We start from the raw sequence: 24,479 nt of genomic DNA on the forward strand, positions 1-24,479 counted from the left end.
TGATGCTTTTATTAGTTCTCAAACTTCATATAAATAGAATTATATAGTATGTACTCACTCTCTGTGCTTGGAATCGTTACACAATGTAGTGATTTTAAGATTTATCCAGGTAGTTACGTGTATCAGTAGGTTGCTCTTTTTATTTGTATGAATATATAATTTGTTTATCCATCCTATTGTTGAATATTTGAATTAGTTCCACTTTTTGGTGTAATGAAGGTGTTTTCTTCTTGAACAAGTCTTTTTTGTGGACGTCTGCTCTCATTTTTCTTGTGTGCCTAAGAGTGCAATTGCTGGGTCATAGGGTAGGTTTATGTTTAACTTTGGTTGAAACTGCCAAAACGTTTTCAAAAGAGGTGCCATTTTATACACTCACCTGCAATATATAAAAGTTCCAGTAGCTTCATAGCCTCTCAACACTTGGTACTGTTAGTCATTCTTGTGGGTGTGTGGTATTATCTCATGGTGTTTTTGATTTGAATTTCCCTGGTGACTAATGATGTTGAACATCTTTCCGTTTAATTTCTTGGCCATTTGTATATCTTCTTTGCAAAGTGTTTGTGAAAACGTTTTGCCCGTTTTTAAAAGCTGAGTGGTCTTATTATTGAGTTTTAAGAGTTCTTTGTACTATCTGGTTACAAATCCTTTGCAGATGTATGTATTTCAAAATATTTATTTATTTATTTTTGGCTGCATTGGGTCTTCGTTGCTGTGCGTGGGCTTTCTCTAGTTGCAGCGAGCAGGGGCTACTCTTCATTGTGGTGTGTGGGCTTCTTATTGCGGTGGATTCTCTTGTTGAGGAGCACGGGCTCTAGGCACGTAGCCTCAGTAGTTGTGGCACACGGGCTCAGTGGTTGTGGCTTGCAGCCTCTAGAGCACAGGCTCAGTAGTTGTGGCGCACGGGCTTAGTTGCTCTGCAGCGTGTGGGATCTTCCCAGACCAGGCAGGAACCTGTGTCCCCTGCATTGGCAGGCGGATTCTTAACCACTGCGCAACCAGGGAAGTCCCTCACTTTCTTAATTGTGTTTTTTGATGAGCACAAGTTTTAAATTTGGATGAAATCTATTTTATCTTTTTTTTCTTTATGGTTAGTACCTTTTGCTCTTTTATAAGAAATCTTTGCCTACCCCACGCTCATACAGTCTCCAGTGTTTCCAGGTAGAAGATTTATAACTTAGATTTCATATTTAGATCTGCAATCCATTTTTTAAAAATTTATTTTCTTTATTTTTTGGCTGCGTCGGGTCTTAGTTGTGGCATGCGGGATCTTCATTGAGGCACGTGGGATCTTTTCCTTGCGGCACAGGCTGTTTGTTGTGGCGTGTGGGTTTTCTCTCTCTAGTTGTGGTGCTTGGGCTCCAGGGCGTGTGGGCTCTGTAGTCTGCAGCACGCGGGCTCTCTCATTGAGGCCCGCGAGCTCAGTAGTTGTGGCATTCGAGCGTAGTTGCTCCACGGCACGTGGGAACTTAGTTCCCTGACCAGGGATCAAACCCGCATCCCCTGCATTGGAAGGCAGATTCTTTACCACTGGACCACCAGGGAAGTCCCCTGCAATCCATTTGAAATTAATTTTTGTGAGTGGTATGAGTGTAAGAGTCAAGGTTTATTTTTTTTCTACCTGGATGCTGTGTTCTTCCAACACCATTTATTCTAAGGTCTTTCTTTCCCCTAGAATTGCATTGGTGTCTTTTTCATTGGTCAAGTAACAGTATATGTGTGAGCCTCTATCTGGACTCTATTGTGTTCCATTGGTCTATTTGTTTACCCTTATGCCTATACCATAGTGTATTAATTACTTACCTTGATAGTAAAATCAATTTGAAAATTGGTAGCATAAATCTTCCATCTTTATGCTTATTTTAAAGATGATTTTGACGATTCTAAGTTTTTTTGAAATTGCATTTAAATTTTAAAATTAGCCTATCAATTTCTACCAAAAAAGCCTGCTGGGATTTTGATTAGGATTGCATTAAATGTATAGACCAATTGGGGAGAAGTGACATCATAACAATTAAATATTCCTCTGTGAAATAGGCTCTTTCTTCTTTCATTAGGTCTTCTTTGATTTCTCCTTGTTTTATGATTTTCACTGTAGACTCTTATGCATTTTATTTAGTCCTGTGTACCTTATTATGTTTTAAATCCTATTGTAAATGGTATTATTTTTACATTTTCATATTTCAATTGTTTGCTGCAAGTATAAAGAAATACAGCTGATACTTGTATATTGACTTTGTATCACATGGCCTTGCTTAATTCACTTATTACTTCTAGTAGTTTGTACATTCCTTGGATATTCTATGTACACAATCATGTCATTTATGAATAAAAACAGTTTACTATTTCCTTTGCAATTAAAAATTTTTTTTTTCTCTCCTTATTGCACTGGCAGGAACTCCAATACAATGTTGAATAGAAGTGGTGATAACAGATCTCCTTGTCTTGTTAGGGCAAAGCATACACTATGTCACCATTAAGTGTGATATTATTTGTATGCTTTAGGTAAATAATCTTATCAAATTGAGGAAGTTTCTCTCTGTTCTTAGTCAACTAATAGTTTTTATTATGAATGGGTTTTGAATTTTATAAAATGCTTTTTCTGTATCTTTTAAAATGATGACATTGTTAAAATAATATTGAATGACTTTTTAAGTGTTAAGCCAGCTATGTCTTTCTGGAATAAACTCACAAGACCATGATGTGTATGGTTCTTACATAATACTGCATTTGATTTGTTAGTGTTTCATTTGGATTTTTTTTTTTCCATCTGTATTCTTAAGGGATATTACTCTGTAATTTTTTTTCTTGTAATATCCTTGATAGGTTTTGGTATCAAGGTTATGCTGGCCTCTCTGAAAGATTTTGTGTAAAATTGTTAATATTTTTCCTTAAAAGTTTGGTAGCATTTACCAGGGTAGCCATCTGAATCTGGTGTTTTTGTTGTTGGAATGTTATAAATTATGGATTTAATTTCATTAAAAGATACAGGATTATTCAAAATTTCTGTAAGTTGTGTTTTCCTAAGAAGTTGCCCATTACATCTAGGCTGTCAACTTTATTGACATAAAGTTGTTCATGAATCCTCATATTATTTTTTAATGTATGTGGCATCTATATTGATGTTGCCTCTGTCATCCTTGATATTAGGTATATCTGTTTTCTCTTTTACTCTTTTCCTTGATCAATTCTGTCAATTTTATTAATCTTTTCAAAGAACCATCTTTTGGCTTCATTGACTTTCTCTGTTTTTTTTTTTTTTTTAATTTATTTATTTTTGGCTGCATTGGGTCTTTCTTGCTGTGCACGGGCTTTCTCTAGTTGTGGAGAGTGGGGGCTACTCTTCATTGTGGTGCACTTGCTTCTCATTGTGGTGGCTTCTCGTGTTGCAGAGCACGGACTCTAGGCATGAGGGCTTCCGTAGTTGTGGCTCTCAGGCTCTAGAGTGCAGGCTCAATAGTTGTGGCGCACTGGCTTAGTTGCTCCGCAGCATGTGGGATCTTCCCGGACCAGGGATCCAACCTGTGTCCCCGACACTGGCAGGCAGATTCTTAACCACTGCGCCACCAGGGAAGTCCCTGACTTTCTCTGTTTTATATCTCTTTTCTATTTCATTAATCTCTGATTTTATTTCTTTCTTTCTACCTTCTCTTTTTTGTACCTTGTTGAGATAGATACTTAATTCATCAAATTTCCATCTAAGAGCTGCTGTTACTTTCAAAATGTTTTCTAATTTCTATTGTAATTTCATCCTTGATGAAATCAGTTACTTAGAAGTAAGTTACTTAATTTCCAGATGATTTGGGATTTTCTAGATATGTAACCAAACAGGATCCTATGGGTCCTTCCCCTAACAGACCTCTTCCCTATATCCTCTGCTTTAGCTCCTCTGAAGTATTTTACTTAGATGATTGTATCTGACACACAGTTCTTGAGTTGTTTTATAAATTCTAAAACCCCCACCAAATGGAGGAAATTAACTACTTGATGACTGTGAGCACGTAGCCCGCAGACCTACTGGAGCCTGAGGATTGATAATGTTAACCCCTGTGACACCGCCCTGTTACCTCACCATCAACCAATCAGAGAATTCGGCAGGAGCTCATCACATACACTGGGATGCCCCTCCCTTACCTTACCTTTAAAAATGCCTTGCTGAAACCCATTGGGGAGGTCAGGCTTTCTGAGCACTAGTTGTCCCGGGTTCCTTATATGGTGCCTTACAATAAATGCTGCACTTTCCCTCACCACAACCCACCAGGCGAGTGGACCCATGTTTTGGTTTGGTAACAGATATCTTATTGTTATTGATTTCTGGTTTACTTTTTCTGTGGTTAAAGAACATATTTTGTATAATTTTAATCATTTGAAATTGATTACTAGTTTTATGGCTCAGCATATATTTTGTTCATTGTTCCATAAGCACTTGAAAAGATGGAGCAACCTACAGCTGCTGAGTACAGTTTTCTACAAGTGTCAGTTAAGTTGCTTAGTATTGTTGCTCAAATGTTCTATATCCTTACTAATATTTTGCTTGCTTGTCTATTGATTGCTTCATTTATTGAAGATACTATCCTTTTCCCATTTTATATTCTTGGCACCCATGTCAAAGATTAGTTAACTGTATATGTATGCATTTATTTCTGGGCTGTCCACTCTCTTCCATTGGTCTATGCGTCTGTTTTTTATGCTTGTATCATACTGCTTTGATCACTATAGGTTTTTAATGTAGTTTGAAATCAGGACGTGTAATGCCTCCAGCTTTGTTCTTTTTTTCTCAAGGTTGTTTTGGCTATTTGGAGTCTGTTGTTGACACAGATTTATACCAGCTTTATTTGTTTGTTTGTTTTTCATTTTAAAATTATTTATTTATTTTGGCTGCACTGAGTCTTCACTGCAGCACGTGGGCTCTTTGTTGTGGCACGTGGGCTTCTCTAGTTGCAGTGCGCAGGCTCTAGAGTGCGCAGGCTCAGTAGTTGTGGTGCGTGGGCTTAGTTGCAGTATGTGGGATCTTAGTTCCCTGACCAGGGATTGAACCCAGGCCCCCTGCATTGGGAGCATGGAGTCTTAACCACTGGACCACCAGGGAAGTCTCTATAGCAGCTTTATTTGTAATTGCCAAAACTTGGAAGCAACTTGGATGTCTTTCAGTAGGCAAATGGATAAATAAACTGTGGTACATCTGGACAGCAGAATATTATTCAGTGTTAACAAGAAATGAACTACCAAACCATAAAAAGACATGGAGGAAACTTAAATGCATGTTACTAAGTGAAAGAAACTAAAATGAAAAGGCTACTGTGATGGTTAATTTTAAATGTCAATTTGACTGGGCTAAGGTATGCCCAGATAGCTGGTAAAACATTATTTCTGAGTGTGTCTGTGAGGGTGTTTCTAGACGAGATTAGCATTTGAATTGGCAGACTGAGCAAAGAAGATCACTCTACCCATGTGGGTGGGCATTATCCAATCCATTAACATCCTGAATAAAACCAAAAGGTGAGGGAAGGACAAATTTGCTCTCTACTTGAGCTAGGACATCCATCTTCTCTTGCCCTCACACATGGTTGCTCCTGGTTCTTGGGCTTTTGGACTGGACTATGAATTAAACCATTGGCTTCCCTGGTTCTCAGGCTCTCAAATTGGGATTGGAACTACACCACTGGCTTTCCTGTGCTCCAGCTTGCATGTGGCAGATCAGATTTCTCAGATTCCATAATCAGTGAACAAATCCCTCATAATAAGTCTCTTACTATCTATCTATCTATCTATCTATCTATCTATCTATCTATCTATCTATCTATCTATGTGTATATATATATCCTATTAGTTCTGTTTCTCTGGAGAACCCTGACTAATACAGCTACAAAGTATATGATTCTGATTATATAACATTCTGGGAAAGGCAAAACTATGAAGACAGTAAAATGATCACCGGTTGCCAGGGGCTTGAGGGGAGGGAGGGATGAATCGGTGAAGCACAGAGGATTTTTAGTGCAGTGAAAATACTCTGTATGATAATATAATGGTGGATTTATGTTATTATATTATATTTGTTCAAGCCCATAGAATATACAACACCAAGAGTGAGCCCTAATGTAAACTATGGACTTTGGGTGATAATGATGTGTCAGTGTAGGTTCTTTGATTGTAACAAATGTAACACTCTGGTGGGGGATGCTGATGATGTGGTAGGCTATGCCTGTGTGGGGCTGGGAGTATATGGGAAGTCTCTGTACCTCCTATCAATTTAACTTTGAAGCTAAAACTGCTCTAAAATAAAAAAAAGTCTAAAAAAATGGAATCAAAAAAATTTTTTTCAATAATTCTTTTTGTTAAAAAAAACAAGGTGGAAGACTTGCTGTACTAAGCTACAATTGTGTTGTGTTGGTGTAAGAATAGTCAAGTAGATGAATAGGGCACCATAGAGAATCCAGAAACTGGTTCATGCACACAAAGACATTGATTTATGATGAAGCTGTCACTGCAAAGCACTTGGAAAAATAGCTTATCAATAAATGGTGCTGGGCAGAAAAAACCCCACAAAGCTTGATTCTTACTTAATATTCTACAAAATACTAATTCCAATTTATAGACATAAATGTACTAGAAATCCTAGATGGTATAATAAGAAAAAGAACTGGGACTTCCCTGGTGGTCCAGTGCTGTGGCTCTGCACTCCCAATGCAGGGGGCCTGGGTTCGACCCCTGGTCAGGGTACTGGATCCTGCATGCCTCAACTAAAGATCACACATGTGGCAACGAAGATCCTGCATGCCGCAACTGAAGATACCTCATGCGGCAACAAGGATCCCGTGTGCCACGGCTGAGACCCGGAACAGCCAAATAAATAAATAAATAGATAGATAAATAAATAAATATTTTTTAAAAAGAAAAAGAAATGAGAGGTATTTAAACTGGAAAGGAAGAAATGTCTCTACTTGCAGAGAACACATTTGTCCATGTAGAGGATTCCAAGGAATCTACACAAAAAGCTACTAGAATCTACAAGTGATTAGCAAGGTCACAGTATAAAAAAGGTCAACATACAAAAATCAACTTGCATTTCTATATATTTGTAATAAACAATTGGAATACAAAAGTTAAAAACGGTACCAATAGCTCTTCATAAATGAAACACTAGGTATAATTATAGTAGGACATGCAGGATCTTTATTTTGAAAATCAAAAAATGTTGATGAAATAAAGCAGAGAAGACCTAAATGAATGGTGAGACATACCCTTTTCACTGATTGAAAAATTCAATATAGTTAAGATGTCAATTCTCCCTAAGATGATATAAAGATTTAATGTAATCCCTATTAAAATCCCAGCAGAATTCTTTGCAAATATAGAAAAGGTAATTCTAAAGTTCATATGGAAATGTGAAGAAACTGAAGTATCTAAAACAATTTTGAAAAACAAGAACACAGTTGGAAGACACATTACACATTAAGATATATCATAAAGCTACAGTAAAGAAGACAGTGGTATTGGTGAAAGGATAGACACATAGATCAGTGGAACAGAATAGACTCCAGAAATAGACCTTCACAAATTCAGCCTATTGATTTTTAATGATGATACAGAGGCAATTCAATGGAGAAAGGACAGTCTTTTGCACAAATGATTCTGGAAAAATTAGACATCCATATGCAAAAAAAAGGTGAACCTTGACCTGTATCTCACACCACATAGAAAATGAATTTAAAATGGATAATAGACCTAAGTGTAAGATGTAAAAGTATAAAACTATTGGAAGAAATTATAGTAGAAAATTTTCATGACTTTGGGTGGGGCAAAAATTTCTTAATACAAAACCAAAAGCATAATCCATAGAAGAACAAATTTATAAATTAGACTTTGTTGAAACTTAAAACTTTTTCTCCTCAAAAGACATTAAGAGAATGAAAAGATAAGCCATGGGCTGGGAGAAAAGTTTACTAATCATACATCTGACAAAGAATGTTTACCTAGAATATATAAGGAACTCTTAAAACTTGAAAAAAAATACAATTTAAAAAAAGTGGGCAAAAGATTTGAACAGACACTTCACCAGAGAAGATATATGGATGGCAAAAAACACATGATGAACCCATTAGTCATGACGGAAATGAAAATGAAAACCAAATGGGAAACTCTTGCACACCTATTAGAATGGCTAAAATAAAAAATAATGATAATACCCAGTGCTGGTAAGGATCTATAGCAACTGGAACTCTCCTACATTGCTTGTAAGAATGCAAAATGGAATAATCATCCTGGAAAGCATGTTGATAGTTTCTAATAAAGTTAATCAAATACCTATGTGACCCAGCAATCCTACTTCTATGTATTTAGTCTAGAGAAATGAAAACACATGTCCACACAAAAACTTGTACATAAAGGTTCACAGCAGTACTATTCATAACTGTCAAAGACTGAAAACAACCCAAAATGGCCTTCAACAGACGAATAGATAAATAACTGTGGTGTATTCATATAATAGAGTGCTACTCATCACTAAAAAGGAATAAGCTATTATTACACAAACAACATGGATGAATCTGAAATGCATTATGCTATGTGGAAGAAGCCAGTCTCAAAATGTAACATAATGTACATTTACATTTATATGACATTTGGGAAAAGATAAAACTGTAGTAATGGCAAGGAGATCAATGGTTTCTGGGGATTAGGGGTGGGTTGAGAGACTGATTAAGGAGTGTTAGAATTGTTCTTTATCTTGCTTGTGGTGGTGGTTATAAGGATCTCTGCATTATTAAAACTCATAAAGCAGTAAACCAAAAAAAAAAAAAGCAAAGAGTGAATTTGCTGTGTGTAAACTTTAAAATGATTAATAGATAAATAAGTTGAGATATATTAGTGAAACGGAGCAAGACCCTATGGTCCTTGCCCCACTCCCTGTCCTCAGTCTGCCTTTTGTCTGTGGAAAATCTTTAGCCAAAGAATAGGTTTGATCAGAGAAGTGAGGAAATGCAGAAACCAAGGAAAACAGTCAAAGGAGACCGAATAATAATAGTTTAATCATTAAGCACAGTCAAGGACCTTTAGTTCCTCCTTCAGGGCTATAGATAATATTCTGAGCCAAGTCCTGTGAGCTGTTTTGCAGATACTGAAGCCCCCACCAGGTGGAGGAGGATGACTACATGATGACCAAATTGAAGCTGTGACATAAGCTGCCACCGTTCCGAGAAGTGGCCTCAAAGAAATGGGAACAAACCCTGGAACTGAAGATTAACTGTACTTAAAACAACCAAGGTGACACTGATCAGACCACCACATTACCGGTTTCAAGATGACTGTCAGAGCTGACTGTGCTGTTCTGCTCCCTCCTATACAGCCCTGAAACTCCCCTTTAAATCCCCTTCCCCTGAGCAGCAGTCGGGAGTTGGTTCTCCGACAGGAGCCCACCCTCTCCCCCGGTTACCAGGCTCTGAAATAAAGCAAGCTTTCCTTCCCTACCAACACTTATCTCTAGAGAATTGACTTTCAAGTGGCAAGCAGTCGGATGTGGGTTCGGTAACATGAGAGTTTAGACTCATCATCTTGGGTCAAACTGAAAGTCCACATAGCCTACAATTTTGTGGCTGGTAGTGCAATAAAATAAGATAGTTGCTATTTATTCTCTCTGGCCCCATATATGCCAGTATATTTTAATGGTTATCTGTCATTCTGTTAGGCATTACTGACTCATTCTTACTCTGAAAACACATTTATTTTACCTTTTAAGTCATTTACTAAAGGTCACAGTAACATGCAGTAACATTTTTTATAAGTGGAAATTTTAAAAATCTAGAAGAATCAACTGAATAACTATTTGTACAAAAAAGACAGTTCAATAAAGGGGCAGAATATAAGATCAACATACACAAATTGATGTTTTTTCCTATATACCTGTTAAAAAAGTAAGAGAATAAAAGATCCCATTAACAATAGCAGGAAAGGGGGGCTTCCCTTGTGGTGCAGTGGTTAAGAATCCGCCTGCCAGTGCAGGGGACAAGGGTTCAATCCCTGGTCTGGAAAGACCCCATATGCTGCGGAACAACTAAGCCCGTGCGCCACAACTACTGAGTCTGCACTCTAGAGACCTCGAGTCACAACTACTGAGCCCACGAGCTGCAAGTACTGAAGTCCGTGTGCCTAGAGCCCATGCTCCACAACAAGAGAAGCCACTGTAATGAGGAGCCTGTGCACCTCAATGAAGAGTAGCCCCCACTCACTGCAACTAGAGAAAGCTGGCACACAGCAATGAAGACCCAATGCAGCCAAAAAAAATAAATAAATGAAAAAAAGTCCCTGGAATTCCCTGACGGTCCGGTGGTTAGGACTCCACACTCTCACTGCTGAGGGCCCGGGTTCGATCCCTGGTTAGGGAACTAAAATCCCACAAGCTGTGCAGTGCAGCCAAAAAAAAAAGAGTCCCTATCTTTGCAGGTGCAATGGAAAAAATAGCAGCTCAAATAAAAATTATATAAAAAAAAAAAATGGAAAAAACCAATAGCAGGGAAAACTAAGCATTTCCTAAGGATAAACAAAAAAGTAATATGCAAGGCCAATTTGAAGAAAACAATAAAACCTGACTAAAGGACATAAAATATGACTTGAATAAATATCTTGTTCCCAGGTAGGAAATCTTAGTATTGTACAAATTATTAAGTTTGCCAGTCTCCCAACATTAATTGGTAATGTCAAGACAATCCAATCAAAATTTCAGTTGAATTTTTATGGACCTTGATGAGTTGATTCTCAAATTTATATTGAATACTGGAAAAGAAAATGTGTGAAAAAATTGAAAGACAAAAATTGAAAAGAAATATTTAAAAACAAACGAGCAGTATAGTGATTCAAACAGTGTGGTATAGTTGTGTAAAAAGATAGCCTCGTGTACCTAAAGAAATTTAGTTTGCAATAAAGATGTTACTTTTAATCATTGTAAGAAAGGATGAATTATCAATAAATAATGTTTGTTATCTATTTAGGGAAAAAGGTAAAGTTAGGTCCTGACTCTGCATTGTATCAAATTCCAGAGATAGATATAAAAAACAAAACTAGAGAACTACTAGGAGAAAATATAAGAGAATATTTGTATAATCTGGGAGAAAAGGAAGGCATTTATAAGTAAGAGACAAAAATCCAAGAACAGTGAAGGAAAAGTCTTACACATGCAAATTCAAAACTTCTGTATATAAATAATACTAAATAAGGAATTCAACAAAAGATTAAAATTCAAAATGTGTGAAGAGCTTCACACAGCTATTAAAAAAAGACAAGTAAGACAATAGAAAAATAAGCAAATGATATGAACAGGCCATTCAAAGAGAAGGAACTAAAAACGGCCAATTAGTTTATAAAATGATCTTCAATCAGACATGTAACCAAAGAAATTTTAGGTAATATTATATCTGTTTTCCTCATCAGATTGGAAAACAAAACAAAAAGATTGGTCATATTCAGAAATGGAAAAGTGATGGAAGTGGGCATGCTCATCTACTGTGGGTAGAAGATAAATTGATTAAGCCTTCATGTGGAACAAGTTTATCAAAACTGTGAGTTCCTTTTACCACCAATTCCCTTCCAGGATTTCCTGCAGAAATAGTTACACATGTGTATAAACAAAGATGTTTATTGTAGCATTGTTTGGGGTATAGCTTAGGTGCTGGAGCCGGACTATGTGGACTCTACCACTAACTACTTTTCTGACCTCAGGCAACTTAATATTTTTGTGGCTCAGCTTTCTCATCTGTAAAATGAGGACTAGAATATTACCTACCCTGTACATTGTTGTGAGGAACAGAGAAAATAATATACATGTAAAGTGCTCAGCACATGGCCTGGCACATCGAGTTCAAGTATCAAGTGGCATTAATAGTGAAAAATTTGAAATAACTTCATAAATGTTCATCAAGATGGGGAAGGACTCTATTATGGGACACCATACTATAGACTAATACAGTGGTCCCCAACCTTTTTGGCACCAGGGACCAGTTTCGTGGAAGACAATTTTTCCATGGATGGGGGGGATGGATCAGGCTGTAATGTGAGCGATGGGGAGCGATCAGAAGCAGCAGATGAAGCTTCGCTTGCTCACCCGCTGCTCACCTCCTGCTGTGCAGCCCAGTTCCTAACAGGCCATGGACCGCTACCGGTCAGCGGCCAGGGGATTGGGGACCCCTGGACTAATATATACTTTTTTTTTGAGTATATTTTTAAAATTTTATTTTGAATGAGACGAATTTATTGTACTGACATGGAAAGATGAGGAAAGAGTTTAACCAGCACAGCCCCTGTTTGGTTTCTATAGCTCTCTTGGCAAAGGGTAGGAACAATTTAAGCAAGCACATTTAAAGCTTTAGCTCATATAGAGTACATCACATCCACTTGTATTCCATTGACCAAAGCAAATCATACGGACCCTGCCTATTGGGAGGCATTGAAGTCTATTAGCTAAGGGCTGGATGTACAATCATCTTATAGGGGAGAAAGTGAATAGCTGAGAACAGTAATACCATCTATCAAAGCTGGCTATCCATGACCCCATGACCCCACCATTGAGTAGACATCCCATACTCTGTGTGTGAGTGTGTGTTTTCTATTTACCTTCAGAATCCATATCTATGGGCCACACATATGAGAAAAATACTATGGAACATTTGCCTGTGGATTCCCTGAGCAAATGAGGTTACAATGGGACCTCAACAATGAGAGATAAATCCTGATTTCTTGTGTCTCCACTGGTAAGATGTAGATACTTAGGTGACCACCAGGCTCATTCCCAACTTAACTTTTTTGTTCCTTCACAATATCCTGGACATTCAAATTTGTGTTTAGTTCCTTGTAAAAAATTATTTCATTTAATTTTAACAACACCATTATAGGGTAGCTATTTTATCCTCATGATAAATTACTGTGTATCATAGGCCTTCCAGAAGCACTCTCTTACTGTTAAAACTCTTTGATTATGAGTATTAATTGTGAATGCCAATTTTGAGTAGTTTGAAGGGATGGAGTTGGGAGAACTCCCTGGCATCAGTGTTATAACAGTGTCTCAGGAATACATGTCTGCAACAGGCGTGCTCATTTTTCAAACCTAAGACCCAGCTTTGTGGGGTTAGGGCATGAGTTGGCTTTGGGCTCTTGTCAACCACAGCAGAAGGGGGTTCTTAAGATTGTAGCCTCTTTCATCCTAGTGCAGTGATTTTCTATCCTAGGACACTGACATAATCCTAACGTGAGCCCAAAGGTCTAAGTCCATGTACTCAAGAAGTCTGTACAAATTCTCACCCATGGTCACAACTTTTACTTAAGCTCCATATCTGACTCACTAGATGCTGCCAGCTAGTGTCCTGCTGTGACCCAACAGAGCAGGGACATAATGGACAGCAAACACAACTTGTTCACTAACCTGTGCTCGATCATGCATGTTTTGGTAGGGTTGGCATATGCCAAAGCCCATCACTGACATGATCTGGATACCATTAATCTTATCAGGTTGCCGTTGGCAGAGGGTGTACCATCTTTGTGGTGTAATCAAAGAATTAATATGAATGCCACGCTTATATAACCTGAGCAGTGAATGAAACAGAACTTGGGGTTACACTTTGCTACCACCTAAAAGAATTAGAAGAAAAAACAAAAACTAAAGTCAGCAGAAGGAAGGAAATAATGAAGATCAGAGAGGAAATAAATAAAATAGAGATTTAAAAAATAGTAGAAAAATAATCAATAAAACCAAGAGTTGGTTCTTTGAAAGGGTAAACAAAATTGACAAACTTCTGGCCAGGCTCACCAAGAAGAAAAGAGAGAGAACCCAAATAAACAAAATGAGAAATTACAGATGAGAAATACTGGGACTTCCCTGGTAGTCCAGTGGCTAAAACTCTGCACTCCCAATGCAGGTGGCCCAGGTTTGATCCCTGGTCAGGGAACTAGATCCCAAATGCAGCAACTAAGAGTTTGCATGACGCAACTAAAGGATCCCGCATGACACAACTAAAGATCCCACATGCTACAATGAAGATCTTGTATGTGGCAACAAAGATCCTTTGTGCCACAACTAAGACCTGGCGCAGCCAAATAAGTAAATAAATAAATATTAAAAAAAAAAACCTTTAGAAAGAGGAGAAATAACAACTGATACCGCAGAAATTAAAAAAAAAATACTCTGAACAATTATATGCCAACAAATTTGACAACCTAGAAGAAATGGACAAGATTCTAGAAACATGCAGCCCACCAAAACTGAATCAAGAAGAAATAGACAATTTAAACAGACTGATCAATAGAAGTGAAATAGAATCTGTAATAAAAACAAAACAAAAAAACACAAAAAAAACTCCCTGCAAACAAAAGTCCAGGACAAGATGGCTTCACTAGGTAATTATACCAAACATACAAGGAAGAACTTAGGCAATCTTTCTTAAACTCTTCCAAAAGACTGAAGAGGAGGGAACACTCCCAAAGTCATCCTATGAAGCTACCATCACCCTGATACCAAAACTACACAAAGACAATACTAAAGAAGAAAATTACAGGCCAATATCTTTGATGAATATAGATGCAAAAATTCTCAACAAAACGTTAGCAAACCAAATCCAACAACACATAAAATAGATTATATACCACGACCAAGCTGGATGAATCAGAGGGTCACAAGGATGTTTCAACACATGCAAATCAATCAGTGTGATACACCACATCAACAAAACAAAAGATAAAAACCACACAATCATCTCAACAGACGCAGAAAAAATATTTGACAAAATTCAACATCCATTTCAGATAAAAACTCTTACCAAGGTAGGTATAGAGGGGATATATCTCAACATAATAAAAGATATTTATGACAAACTCACAGCCAACATAATACTCACTGGTGAAAAACTGAAAATCTTCCTGCTAAAATCTGGAATGAGAGAAGGATTCCCACTTTTACCACTTCTATTCAACAGAGGACTGAAAGTCCTAGCCACAGCAATCATACAAGAAAAAGAAATAAAAGTTATCCAAAATGGAAGGGAAGAGGTAAAACTTGTCATTATATGCAGATGACATGATACTATATATAGAAAACCCTGAAGACTCCACACAAAAACTACTAGAACTGATGAACGAATTCAGCAAGATAGCAGGATACAAGATTGACTACAGAAATCTGTTGCATTTCTTTACACTAACAATGAAATATCAGAAAGAGAAAGTAAAAAAACAATCCCTTTTAAAATCACATCAGGGACTTCCCTGGTGGCTCAGTGGTTAAGAATCCGCTTGCCAATGCAGGGAACACGGATTCAATACCTGGTCCAGGAAGATCCCACATGTCGCAGAACAACTAAGCCCATGCGCCACAACTACTGAGCCCACGCACCACAACTACTGAAGCTCACGCGCCTAGAGCCCACGCTCTGCAACAAGAGAAGCCACCACAATGAGAAGCCCACACACCACAACAAAGAGTAGCCCCCACTTGCTGCAACTGGAGAAAGCCCACGCACAGCAACAAAGACCCAACAAAGCCAAAAATAAATAAATAAATAAAATCACATAAAAAAATATTTAGGAATAAGCCTGACCAAGGAGGTGAAAGTCTTATATGCTGAGAACTATAAAACACTGGTGAAGGAAATTGAATATGATTCAAAGAAATGGAAAGATATCCTATGCTCTTGGTTGGAAGAATTAATATTGTTAAAATGGCCATACTACCCAAAGCAATCTACAGATTTAATGCGATCCCTATCAAAATACCATGACATTTTTCACAGAACTAGAACAAATAATCCTAAAATTTATACGAAACCATAAAAGACCCAGAATTGCCAAAGCAATCCTGAGGTAAAAGAACAAAGCAGAAGGTATAACCCTCCCAGACTTCAGACAATACTATAAAGTTACAGTAATCAAAACAGTGTAGTATTGGCACAAAAACAGACATATGGATCAATGGGACAGAATAGAGAGCCCAGAAATAAACCCACACACCTACGGTCAATTAATCTTTGACAAAGGAGGCAAGAATATACAATGCGGAAATGAAAATCTCTTCAGCAAGTGGTGTTGGGAAAGCTGGACAGCTACATGTAAATCAATGAAGTTAGAACATACCCTCATGCCATACACAAAAATAAACTCAAAATAGCTTAAAAACTTAAATATAAGACATGGCACCATAAAACTCCTAGGACATAAATTGTACCAATGATTTCTTAGGTCAGTCTACCAAGGCAATAGAAATAAGAGCAAATATAAATAAATGGGATCTAATCAAACTTATAAGCTTTTGCACAGCAAAGGAAACCATAAACAAAATGAAAAGACAACCTATGGACTGGGAGAAAATATTTGCAAAAGATGCAACTGACAAGGGTTTAATTTCCAAAATATACAAACAGCTCAGAAAACTCAATAACAAAAAACCAAACAACTCAATCAAAAAATGGGCAGAAGACCTAAATAGACATTTCTCCAAAGAAGACATACAGATGGCCAACAGGCACATGAAAAGATGCTCAACATTGTTAATTATTAGAGAAATGCAAATAAAAACTATCATGAGGTACCACCTCACACCAGTCAGAATGGCCATCATTAAAAATTCTACAAATAATAAATGCTGGAGAGGGTGTGGAGAAAAGGGAACCCTCCTATACTGTTGGTGGTAATAAAAATTGGTGCAGCCACTATGGAGAACAGTATGGAGGATCCTCAAAAAACTAAAAATAAAGTTGCCATATGATCCAGCAATCTCACTCCTTGGCATAGATCTGGACAAAACCATAATTCAAAAAGATACATGCACCCCAGTGTTCACTGCAGCACTATTTACAATAGCCAAGACATGGAAACAACCTAAATGTCCATCGACAGATGAATGGATAGAGAAGATGTGGTGTATATATATATATATATGTATATATATATACAGTGGAATATTATTCATCAATAAAAAATGAAATAATGCCATTTGTACATGGATGGACCTAGAGATTATTATACTAAGCAAAGTAAGTCAGAAAGAGAAACTCAAATACCATATATCACCTACATGTGGAATCTAAAACATGACACAAATGAACTTATTTATGAAACAGAAACAGACTCACAGACATAGAGAACAGACATGTGGTTGCCAAGGGGGAGGCAGGATGGGGAGGGATGGATTGGGTGTTTGGGACTAGCAGATGCAAAATATTATATATAGAATGGATAAACAACAAGGTCCTATTGTATAGCACAGGGAACTGTATTCAATCTCCTGTAAAAAAATAATAATAATGGAAAAGAAAAAAATTAAAATTAAAAATAGTTTAAAAAGATTAAAATTACATTTTAATAAAAAATAATAATAATAAAAAGAAATATTAACAACTTGAGATCAATAGTGTTCATAGAGTACTAAATAGAAGGAATAAGAAAAACCCATACCCTAAAAGAGAAGAAACTGTACACCTAGACACATTATGGTATAATCTCTAAAAGTCTCAGAAGTTCTGCGACAAAAAGAGCCATTTTAAACATACTTTTGGGGCCTTCCCTGGTGGCGCCGTGGTTAAGAATCCGCCTGCCAATGCAGGGGACATAGGTTCGTTCCCTGGTCTGGGAAGATCCCACATGCCATGGAGCAGCTAAGCCCGCATGCCACAACTACTGAAGCCCGCGCACCTAGAGCCCTTGCTTTGCCACAAGAGAAGCCACCACAATGAGAAGCCCGCGCACTGCAACGAAGAGTAGCCCCCGCTCATCACAACTAGAGAAAGCCCGTGCGCAGCAACAAATACCAACATAGCCAAAGGATAAATAAATAAATAAAATTTATAAATAAATAAATATACTTTTGGAGGAATTATTCAAATAAGAGGAATAAAGCCAGCAGATGCTCCCTAGACAACATACTACCTTGCTAACTTGTCTTACTCCCTCATCCTGCTTGAGGAACTTAGTATGTCTGAGAATCTTTTATTATTCATATACATTTGAATGACTTTTAGCTAAATACGAACTCTGTTTCAAAGGTCTTTCCTTCAGTATTTAAAAATAGAACCACATTGTCTTCTTGCATATGCTGTTGCAGTTGAGAAGCAGAGGGTACGGCAGGGATAAAACCAAGAAGTCATCTCCTGTTTTCAGAGGGAACATATAAATACCAATTTAACAACCCAAAACAAAGAAATCAGGTAAGGAGGAAGAAAACTGACACAGATTGATACAAAAAAATAAAACAGTAGAAGCAAATCAGGATGTAATTAATCAGTAAGTATAAATGGACTAAATTGCCAGTTAAAAGACTAAGTTTATCAGATTGCATAAAGCAAAACAAAACAAACAAAATAAAACAAAAAATATGTAGAGCTACGTACTTAAGACTCCAAATCTGACTGTATCATTCCCTGCTTAAAATTTTCAGTAACTCTCATCACTAATAGGGTTCACAGCATCAACTCAATTCACTCTGACTTAGAGTCAGTCAACCAACCTCTCTAGCCTTATTTTCTTTCAGCTACCTTTTTTCATCTGTTCCAATAACACCGAGCACTCCTAGTTCACTGCATTCACCATTTGTTTCAGGATTCTGTATCTTTGTTTATACGGTTTTCTCGACACACCTAACCCCTTCTTAAGAGTATTAATTCATCCAAAAGGACTTACTTTAGTTATCATTGCTTCTGGGAATTGGCCCCTAACCTTCAAGAATATTCCAAATATCCTTCTTTTATGTTTTTTAAGGCACCTTGTATATTCCTTCATCATTCTTCTTACCTTAAAAGATCAGGAGTAACAAACAGCAGAATTAGACCCAACAAGCTTTATATTGGAATTATCAGACATAAAATATTAAAAGTATATTTATAACATTTGTAGAAATAAGAGTGAACTGAAAATATGAACAAGAGGTGGGAGGGAATTTTCTGAGGTGATGGGAATATTTTGACGATAAGGATGTGGATTACATAAGTGTACTCATTTGTCAAACTGAACAGCCTATCCACTTAAGATCTGTGCATTTCATTGAGTATAAAACAGTACTTAGGAAAAAATTTTGAAAATACCTTCCAGATTTTGTCCGTCACTGCTTGTTACCTTAATTCAGGCTATAAATATTCCACATTTATTTTGTTATAATAATAAGGGAATTCTTTAAGTACAGAACTGTTTTATTTACGTTCATATCCCAGTGAATGGCCCAGTGTGTGGCACATTTTGTTCCCTAACCAGAAGTCCAGGTTCAAGCCAGTTGCTGAAATATAGCTCTAGCTTAGCCATTCCACAGACATCAAACATCATCTAGTCTGTTCATTCCAGAACTTCAAGCTATTTCAAAACCAGTGAATCTTTTCATTCATCTCATTCATGTCCCCATTTGGCACCATTCAAAATACAAGTTACTTTAATTATTTGTCTTCTCTATCATCACCTCTTTCCAGTAATCCCTCTTCTTTGTTCCCCAGAAGCAACCGCTCATCTGATTTCTATTACCATAGGTTACTTTTGCTTATTCTAAACTTCTTATAAATGGAATTATAAATTATATACTGCTTTGTTTTTGGCTTCTTTTACTTAACGTTTTTGAGATTTATCCATGTTGTTATGTGTATCAGTAGTTCACTTCTTTTTATTGTTGTTCAATAGTATAAATATAGCATAGATTATTTAACCATTGTTCTCCTGTTGATGGACACCTGGGTTTTTTTCCAGTTTGGGGCTACTACAAATAAAGTAGTTCTAAACATTCTAGAACAAGGCTTTTGTGGATAGATGTCTCTAGTTCTCTTAGATAAATACCTAGGCGTGTAACTGCTGAGTCATGGGATGCACATATGTATTTTTAGCTTTTGAAGGAACTGCCAAACTATTTTCCGAAGTGTTTGTACCATTTTATATTTTTACAGCTATGTATGAGATTTCCAGATGCTCTACATCCTCTAAAGCATTTGGTATTGTCAATCTTTTATCAATTTCTGTTTTAATTTGCATTTCCTTGAGAATCAGTGATGTTGAACACTTTTTAATATGCTTATTACTAATTCATGTCATTTTTGTGAAGCATTTGTTTAAATATTTTGCAGACAATTATATGACTTATTACTAGTGAGCTCTAGGAATTCTATGCATATTCTATATGTATTATAAGCCCTTTGTCAAATGTATTTATTATGAATATTTTCTTCCAGCCTGTTATGTACCTGTTTTCTTAACAGTGTCTTTTGATGAACAGAACTTTTTTATTATAACAAAGTCCAATTTATGGTTTCTTTGTCTTAAAAAAATATGAACAAGAAATGAGAGATTATAATAAATGACCAGGCAGACTAGAAAAACAGCCAAATAAACTTTTAGAAATGAGATATAAAATCATTGAAATTAACTCAGTGGAGGGTAGGCAGAATAATGGTCCCCCAAAGATGTCCATGTCCTAATCCCTGGAACCTATGAATATGTTATGTTACATGACAGCAGGAATTAAGGTTGCAGATGGAATTAAATTTGCTAATCAGATGTCCTTAATATAAAAAGACTAATACTGGATTATCTGGGTGGGCCCAATACAATCACTTGGGTACTTAAAAATTGAAGAGGGAGGCAAAACAGTCAGTGTCAGAGTGATGGATGTGATTTTCAAACTGGAGGAAGCAAACCATCAGCCAACAAATGTGAACAATTTCTAGAAGCTGGAAAGGGCGAAGAAGCAGATTCTTCTCTAGAGCCTCCAGAAAGGAATACAACCTTTGACTTTAGCCTGGAGACCCATTTAGAAATTCTGAACTATAGAACTGTAAGGTCATAAATTTCTATTGTTTTAAACATTGTTTAAATTTGTGGCAATTTGATATGGCTGCAATAGTAAACTACTACAATGGGTTAATCAGATTAGACACAATGAAAAGAGAATTAGTGGAATGGAACATAGATCTAAAGAATGCAGTGAAGAAGGACAAAGATGGAAAATACAGTAAGTCCCCTACATATGAACGAGTTCCATTCTGAGAGTGTATTCGTAAGTCCAATTTGTTCATAACTCCAACAAAGTTAGCCTAGGTACCCAACTAACACAATCTGTTATATAGTACTGTACTGTAATAGGTTTATAATACTTTTCACACAAATAATACATAAAAAACAAACACAAAAAATAGAGAAAACATTTTTAATCTTACAGTACACTACTTTGAAAAGTACAGTAGTACAGTATAACAGCTGGCATACAAGGGCACATTCACATCTTTGAAAGTTCACAACTTGAAGGTTTGTATGTAGGGGACTTACTGTATGAAAGAAGAGAATAGGGACAATGGGTGAGAGGTAATAGTCAATTCGCTGGAAATTCAATGGGTGAAATTTTCTAAAATTTATGAAATATATTAAAACTTAAGTTTCAGGAAGCAATGATTCCCGAACAGGGAATAAATAAATGAAAAGAAATCCCCATGTAAACATATCATAGTAAAACTTCAGGGCACCAAAGACTAAGAGAAGATCTTAAAATAGACATACAGAAAAAACAAATATAAATAAAAAAACAGAAAAACAAAAATAAACAAAACCAATGAACCAGCTAAACTTCAAGGAATAAAATTTATACTGAGAACAAATTTCTCAATAGCAAATGGAAGGGTAAAAATAGTAGAATAATATCTTCAAATTGCTGAAAGAAAATAACCTAGAATTGTTTACTTGGTTAAAATATCACTTAAAAATTAGAACAAAACAGACATTCTCAGGCAAATGAATACTGAAACACCAGGCCCACAACACTTTACAAAAAATTTCTACCAAATAACCCAGAAGGTCATTCCCTTTTTGCATATATACATTCTTCCAGAGGATAGATAAAGAGGTGGTGTCTCTGATTCATTTCATGGGGCCAGTATAACCTTAATAAAACAAAGCCAATACAAGCAAGGAAAATGGTAGGCTATTCTTACTCATGAACATAAGTATAAAAATTCTAAATAACATAAAAACAAATCAAATCTGGCAATGTGTATGGACTAATTCGGTTAAACTGACTTTGTATTTAACAGATTAGTATTAAAAATCTATTCTCATAACTTAGCAAGTAAAAGAACTTAAGACTTATCTGCCTACTGAGTGCATTGTCCTACATATTTTAAAATGATTTTTCCTTAACTTTTTACAATTATCTTGTCCAAATGTAATTTGACATCAATTTTTTGGTGACTCATCTTTAGTAAATCTTCCAAAAATATCAACTTTTTCTACACATTTTATCAGTTTATCTGACACTTCTGGCATATAACAGGTGGGAACAAAGGTGCTGATTCTCAGCTAATACTCACTGTACAAGAGCACTACTTGTTAACAATGAAAAACTTCCACACCAGTTAGTAAAGAGGAATTCTCTACTTACTTAGAATACAAGTTGGAAAGTGACATCAGCATGTGGCAGCATAAGATATTCCTCCTTTTTAATCCCCCTCTTCAATCAACAAATTGGACATCCATAACGAACAAGGGCGCCGCAGTGAGGGTTTCCAGATCTTGCACCTTTCCCCAGGGGATCCAAGGGGAATCTCGCCCACCAGTTCAGCCAGTAGCAGACAGACATACCTCCATACAAACTGTGGCACCAGCAGAGCCAGTGAGACTTCCTGGATGCCTCTTGCTACTGTTGAGCAAGAATTAGGTGAGTGCTGAAGTGGCTAGGTACTCACCCACAAGAGAGAACCTGCAGAGTCCAGCCCTCCTGAAGGGAGAATACAATACACCACTGGAGAAAAAGGAAAAAAAATACAATTGGCCTTTGAACAACATGGGGGTTAGGGGCACCCACCCTCTGTGCAGTTGAAAACCTGCATAGAACTTATAGTCAGCCCTCCATACACTCGTGGTTCCTCTGTATCTACAGTTACACATCCATGGATTCAACAGACCTCGGATCATGTAGTACTGTTGTATTTACTATTAAAATAATCCACATATAAGTAAGTGGACCCACATAGTTGAAACTCATGTTTGAGTCAACTGTGTATGAGTGTGGTCACAAGGGAAGCAGGAAGAGAAACTTTCCCAGTGCTACCCCCACCAGAAGGCCCTGATTGGGGCTGATTTATCAGGCAGAGGTGACACCTCTCAATCACCTGGCTCTTGTGGCAGTGGGTCTTACATTCAGGGGTCCCATAGGACTGTAACAAATGGAGAAAGAGTTCTTAACCAGCTGCCACTAAGATGAACCCACCATCTTCCTGTGAAAGGGGCCAATTAGCTTATCTTCACAGCTGTGGCCTTAGGGGCAATCTTCTAATTAAACACATTAGTAGAAAGAAGGAACTAAAGACTGGAGTGGAAATAAATAGAGACTAAAAAGAAAATAAAAAAGATGAATGAAACTAAGAGCTTTTTTAAAAAAAAATAAACAAAAGAGAAAAACTTAGACTCACCAAAAAAAGAGAACTCAAGTGCAATTACAAAGAACAAGGATATATTACAAATGATAATCACATAAATACAAAGGATCATAAGAGAATACTATGAAAAATTACGTGTCAATAAATTGGACAACTTAGAAGAAATGGATAAATTCCTAGAAATGTATATAACCTACCAAGACTGAATTATGAAGAAATAAGACCAACTACTGGTAAGGGGATTGAATCAGTAATTAAAAACCTCCTAACAAACAAAAGTCCAGTACCTGATAGCTTCACTGGCAAATTCTACCAAACATTTAAAGAAAAATTAACATCAATCTTTCTCAAACTCTTCCAAAAATAGAAGACAAGGGAACACTTTCAAACTCATTTTATGAGGCCAGCACTATCCCGATACCAAAACCAGACAAGGACACCACAAGGAAAGAAAATTATAGGCCAATATCCCTGATTAACATAGGTGCAAAAATCCTCAATGAAATATTAGCAAAACAAATTCGATAATACATTAAAAGAATCTTACACAATGATCAAGTGGGATTTATCCCAGGGAATGTAAGAACAATTGAATTGTAGATGTTGAATCAATGTGATACACCATATTAACAAAATGAAGGGTAAAAACCATATGATCATCTCAATAGACGCAGAAAATTCATGTGACAAAATTCAAATCTATTCATGATAAGAACTCTCAACAAAGTGGGCATGGGGGAACATACCTCAACATAAAAAAGCCACATATGATAAGCCCACAGCTAACATCAATTTCAGTGTTTAAAAGCTGAAAGCTTTTCCACTAAGGTAAGGAGCTAGACAAGGATGCCCAATTTGCCACTTTTATTCAACATAATATTGGAAGTCTTTGCCAGAGTGTGTAAGCAAGAAAAAGAAATAAAAGGCATCCAAACTGGAAAAGAAAAAGTAAAACTGTCTCTATTTGCAGATGACATAATCTTATATACAGAAAACCCTAAAGACTCCACCAAAACACAGTTAAAACTAATAAATTAAGTAAAGTTGCAGGATACAAAAATTAATATACAAAAATCTATTGCATTTCTATACACTGATAACAACTCTCAGAAAAGAGAA

At 36.6% G+C, this 24,479-nt stretch overlaps 1 protein-coding gene across 1 annotated transcript in view; it reads right to left on the minus strand.

The window, feature by feature from the left end:
- Positions 1–24,479, minus strand: part of LOC309659347 (flavin-containing monooxygenase 5-like) — a 108,970-nt gene that overhangs the window by 50,153 nt on the left and 34,338 nt on the right. The window contains exons 9-11 of the mRNA XM_082459041.1: positions 22,668–22,723; positions 22,364–22,574; positions 18,643–18,753 (exon numbers count right to left, since the gene is read on the minus strand). The gene's annotated coding sequence lies outside the window, so the exon portion shown is untranslated. The remainder of the gene's footprint in view (positions 1–18,642; positions 18,754–22,363; positions 22,575–22,667; positions 22,724–24,479) is intronic.

This window comes from Balaenoptera physalus, assembly GCF_965194825.1.
Source record: "Balaenoptera physalus genome assembly, chromosome: 1".
NCBI classification, from domain to species: domain Eukaryota; kingdom Metazoa; phylum Chordata; class Mammalia; order Artiodactyla; family Balaenopteridae; genus Balaenoptera; species Balaenoptera physalus.